Below are 6,000 nucleotides of genomic sequence, written 5' to 3'. Positions count from 1 at the left end.
GCAGCCAAGTCGCCAAGTGGTCAATTGCTTCCGTGGATTCTGCGTTTACTCTGCTGGGTCTGGCTAAGGTCCTGCAACTGGCCAGAAGGTTGTGAAACACTAAATAGGTTTTGCCAATATTTATTTCTTAAGGTCTTAATCCAAGGACACACAGCTGTACTTTTTGTTGAATACCAGCAAAGTACATTGTTTTCACTTGTAGGCTAAAGTGTTCATTGCTGGATGTTCATTAAGAGTCTCTGTGGAAAGCCCTTGAACAGTCTGCTAATCAGAGATGGAGGGCATATTATTGTGGGGGTGAATGACATTTCTGGCCACTTGGGACACAGAGGAGTTGTTAGATGGGAACCAGTGTAGTTAGAGTGTCAGACTAGGGCTTAGGAGGTCAAGGTTGAAATCTCCATTCAGCCACAAAGCTCCCGGGGTGACCTTGGGCTAGTCAATATTTTTTAGCCTAACCTACCACACAGGGTTGTCATGACAATATGTTTCTCTCTGTATTTAAATCTCTCCTTTTTTTTCTTTCCAGGCTGTGAGTCCTGGAAGACCTGCTCCCTGCCTTGAAGGCCTTTTTTAAAAAAAATTTAAAAAAACCTGGTCTGGGAAGGCAAGGTTGGCACCAGCTACAACAACTGAGGCTGCTGAACATAATCTTGGGCTGGAGTATTGCTTAGGGTTGGTTTTTTGTTGTTGTTGGAAATTGCTTGATTTGCTTGTGTACTTTTTAATGTTTTATTTATTGTTTATGGCTACTTTTGTTGTGTTTTGAATTGTGTGGTGGTTTTTTTTTTTCATGTTGCAAGCCACCTTGAATTTTAACTGTGGCATACAAATAAAATTATGTATGTATGTAAATTGTGGGACAAAAGTCTTGGATGGTGACTGTTGTTAACCCAATTGTATGCTAACGCTTTTGTGGTGGCAGTGACAGGAGAGGACATTTCCTGTCATGTTCAAGGCAGCAGTATTTCATGTTAGATGTGCAAGGCTGAGTTGTACAACTCTGTCTCACTTCCTGGAAACCTCATCAACATAAACAACTTCCTCCTCTAACTTGCAATCAAAACGATAGATCCATGGGAGGGAGACAGATTTGTTTTGGACTATTAGTTTTGGACTATTAGATGGTGTGAGAGGGAATCTCAGGGCCAAGACCTTTGCTGGAAATGAATCAGGAAAGCCAGTTGCTACTTCTGGTACCATTGCAATGGATCCAGCCCAGCCCAGAACTGGGCAGCTAGATACTTTATTTCCTTGTGTGCATATTTTGTTTAACTTTTGTGGCTGACACTAACATCTCTGAAAATACTTTTTTTCCCTAACAATGCTAGGCACCAAATAGTTACCCAGATATATTGTATTATTTTATATATGGCTACAGCACAAAGATCCAGCCATGTAGCTAATTAGAAAAGGCCTTGACAATTCTAAGAAGAAGAAAATGTATCTCTCGCTCATGCGTGCTGTGTGTGTGAATGTGTGTAGTTTTCTCGGAAATCCAGTGCTTTCTGCACTGTACTCTATCCTTATAAAGTGGGACTAAAGTAAGGCGCTAAATTGGTTGGATGTCAGCATTTAAGACACATTTTGAAATCTGCCTGTTTTTCAGTCTTACGTTCATGACAGGAAGGTTACATTTAATAGCCTGTTCCTGGACTCATTTCTCTAACATTATATTTAATGGCCTTCACATTCTGCTCTGCTCAGTAGGGGATATTCACTTACACAACTTGAAGATAGAAATGGAAAATAACGACAACAATAAATAAAGCAACCTTTCCACCTGCCATTGAGAGTTTTCTGTTAATTCACGTGCGTATCCCACACCATCGCATTCGTTCCACCTTACCTTTTTCTTTCTCTTGCTGGTTTGTAGTCAGTTCTGAAGTACCTACCACAGAACCATTTTCTCACCCAAAGAAGGACTCTTGGTTTGAAATTGTGGTTTATGATTTGGTTTTGGTAACAACTTGTACCACACTTTTCTACATTCTGCCATTGCATGGTCTTTAATGTGCTCCCCCTCTGTCATTATATATTCTGCAATTGATACTCTGTCTTTTTCTTCTTCTTCTTCTTTTTAGTAAATCACTTGGTTTACACACCTAGGTCAACCTGCACACAACCTGCATTTTCTAGTGAGAGATCACTCAAGTGCTTCTTCTAGATTGATATCTAGTGACAGCAGCCATGTTTCTGGAGCTACATGAGAGAACCAGAAGGTTATAGATCATTAGGACGCTTGATAATGTGGCAAGGAGATTGGTAGCATGAAGGTGTAGGCCTAAGAGGAGGTGATATGGAGTGCTGTGTCCCCATCCCTCATGTATGACATGTGTAGTGACCTAGAAGTTGGCATGAAGCTGAGGAAGGGTTAGGCAGCAGAGAGAATGGATGGCTGGTGAGGCCCGGGGAGACCACAGGAGCAAATATAACATGGCTAAGGGCTTAGGGGAGAATGGCAAGAGGCAGCAAGGAGAAGCAAGAAGAGGAGGAAGTGGGAAGGTACAGAGGAGAACTGCAAATAGTGGTGGGAACCAGAAGTGGAGGAAGGGTGGAAGAAAAGCTGACAAGTTGTCTTCTTTTTCTTAGGCAATTATTGTAGCCAAGTGAGATTGTCTTCCATGGACATGGTCTTAACAGTGTGTCTGTAAGTGACTGTGGAGGCCAATTCTGGATCCACACATCCTTCCACAGTGGAGACGGGAGTTGATCATGGTATGGGTTTGCCAAACATGACTTCTTCTTAGTACACTTGTCCCTTTTGTATTGAGTTCGAGCGTCTTCGAAGTCCATGGCATCTTTGGTAAAGGCTGTTCTCCAACTGGAGCGCTCGCAGGCCAGTGTTTCCCAGTTGTTGGTGTTTATCCTACTTTTTAAAGATTTGCCTTGAGAGAGTTTTTAAACCTCTTTTGTTGACCACTAGCATTACGCTTTCCATTTTTAAGTTTGAAATAGAGTAGTTGCTTTGGAAGACAATAATCAGGCATCTTAACAACATGACCAGTCCAATGAAGTTGATGTTGAAGAATCATTGCTTTGACACTGGTGAACTTTGCTTCTTCCAGTACACTGGCATTAATTCGCCTGTCTTCTCAAGTGATATGTAGAATTTTTCAGAGACATCGTTGATGGAATGTTTCGAAGAGTTGGAGACAGCTTTGTACAATAGGTTTGTAAACAAGCATTTTGGTTTCCCTGAAAATGTCCTGGCCCTCAAACACTCTGCACTTCAATTGAGAGAAAGCTGCACTCGCAGAGCTCAGGCGATGCTGGATTTTGGCATCAATGTCAACGCTTGTGGGAAGATAACTGCCCAGGTAGACAAAGTGATTGACACTTTCCAACATTACACCATTGAGTTGGATTTGTGGTGCTGCAGAGGGGTTGTTTCGTGCTTGTGGGTGCAGCACTTTGGTTTTATGGATGTTGAGCAATAGGCCAAACTTTTCGTAAGCTTCTGCAAAGATATTTAGGATGGTTTGGAGGTCATCCTCTGAGTGTGCATCTGAGTTGCCATCAGCATACTGAAGCTCTATGACGGAAGTTATGGTACAGTGGTGGTGAGAGGAGATGTCGTTAAAAGAAGATGTGAAGGGGAGAGAGAGAGAGAACTGGAGCCCAATGGAAGAAAAGTACATCTGAGGGATATTTTCTTTTCCCCACTTTAATTTATATATCACCCTTAATCCGCAGATCTCAGGGCCATTCACAACATAGTGGTTACATGATTTCCCCACAGGCAACCTAGATCATCTGGTCAAGTGATTTCATATAAGCCCCATAAGAATGGGGGAAAGGTTCAGGAAGCATTAAATATTTCCTTTTCCAGTGCCATGCTTCTTATGTAGTCTCTTTGTATCTGTTTGTCTTTCAAACACTGGCTCAATCCTAATCATGGATTTCCTGTATCCTGTCTCATTTGAACCTAAGGCACCAGCCCTTCTCAGATGTTCATTATCTATGAGGACTGACTCTACAGTGGGAGGATGGCAAGCTCAGCTGCCCAACCTATGGAAATCCACATGGCCACTTGGAGAGGGAACCTCTATAAACATTCCAATGACTGTGTAAGGCAGAGGCTGACGGATGCTCATCCTCCCCACATGGGTTGAGTATGTCCATGCCTGAAAAAAGCTACTAGGTAATTCTAAAAAAAAAGGGGGGGAGGCAGGTTGTAAGCAAATCAGTGTTTGCTGCCTCTTTTTTATTATTTTTTAAGTATTATGAGTTATTAGGTCATCAAGCAGAGATGCATTTCCGCCCTCAATGCTTCTTTGTTTCACTAGCTATAATTGGTTTGTCTTTCCACAGGCTCTTCGTCTTCCCCATCAGCCTCTCTCGATGCTGGACATAATAAAAGCTACGCCCTGAAGAGTCATGTAATCCATATAATGGAAAGGATGTTGGGGTGCAGTGACTGAGCAAACACTCGGGTACAAAAGTTCAGGGCCAATTCTAGACAGGCTTTTAAAACATGAAGGAACTGTCAAGCACTGAGCAGTCCCCTGATAATTAAAATTGGTTGTGGTCTCAGTCTCAACCTTGACTTTCTGTACGCTTCCTTGAGTATATTATTAGTACTTTAATCAAGCCTTTGAGGACCATCCTAGATAATGAAGGAGGTGTGTGGATGAATACACCATTATCTGTAAATTTTCACAGATATAAGCTGTGGAATCAGGGCAACACACATATTTTTCAACTGGCAGAATTAGCAGCTGGGTTGTAATCTGTTCCATGCATGCCCAGGTCCGAAGATGGATTTTCTTTCTTGCTTTCTTGCTTTCTTGTTTTCTTTCTCTCTGACACACTTACACACACAGCAGCTTTTTGAATGTTTTACTATGACTATGTGTTCATCCTGCTTATTTAGTCCTGTTAAATAAGCTTTAGAATTCAAAAACTTTATATTTTTATGACTTGATTTTCCCCCCTGTGGATTTATTCTATTAATCTTATTTTTAAATACACACCTAATATTATGGCTCAGGGGGTTTACCTGAGAGCCAATTTCTAGGATTTCCCCATGTGCTGAGATGTGAGCAAAAGACATACCAAACACAATCAAGTTTAGAAAAAACTATTATCCTAAAATAATTACAACAGAAAAATAATGTTGATCACAGTTAAAACATCTATTTCCCTTGAAGTGATAAACTCACTTTGCACCTGTTGACTACTTACTAGGCCATCAACTGATTCAAGAATTTTAGACTGCAATCCAATACTCACTAACCTGGGAGCAAACCCCATTGAACTCAGTGAGGCAAGTACAGGATTTTGCTGTTAGTGGGTTAATCATGTGCCTTTTTATTACTTAATTCATCCCTTGAATTTAAATAAATTTGTACATCTTCTAAACCTTCTTATATATGCCTTTTAAAAATATTGATACTATCATCTAATAACCAAGAGCTGCCACTTACCTTATCAGAAGGAAACATTTTAAATATTTTGTTCACCGTCTGTTGTAGTCATACAACAAAATAGCCACCTAACAACTAAACAAGTGCTTAATTCAGTGCTGCGCCAATTAAATTTTGCTCTCGTTGATTAAAGAAAGGCTTATTAATCAGGTCGTTAATCTTCAAATTAAACCAATTAGCGATTGCAACATTAGTTTTACTGTGGGTTTTCCGGAACCATACGCAAGATTGATTCCACAATGATAAGGTTGTCCCACTTTGATTTCAACATTTTTGCCAGTATAATTAACTGGCAGTCTATCCCGATTAATGTAGCAAGATACCCCCATGCATACTGGCAGGAAATTTGGTCCCAAATGTTTAAATCTCAGCTTCAGAAATAAGCGAATAAATAAATTAGTGCAACCAGCTATTGAAACATTTCCAGCATCTGATTGTGACACCTCGTTCAAAGTGATAATTGAACTATATCCATTATGCACTGCTGATCGCATGCGACTGATAACTGTTGGGAGACAAACACCTAGCAGATGAATTGCTTGATTGTGGCCACCCTGTAATGAAACAAACC

The sequence above is a fragment of the Podarcis filfolensis genome (assembly GCF_964270895.1).
Source record: "Podarcis filfolensis genome assembly, chromosome: 3".
Lineage (NCBI taxonomy): Eukaryota > Metazoa > Chordata > Lepidosauria > Squamata > Lacertidae > Podarcis > Podarcis filfolensis.
This window is presented reverse-complemented; position numbering follows the sequence as displayed.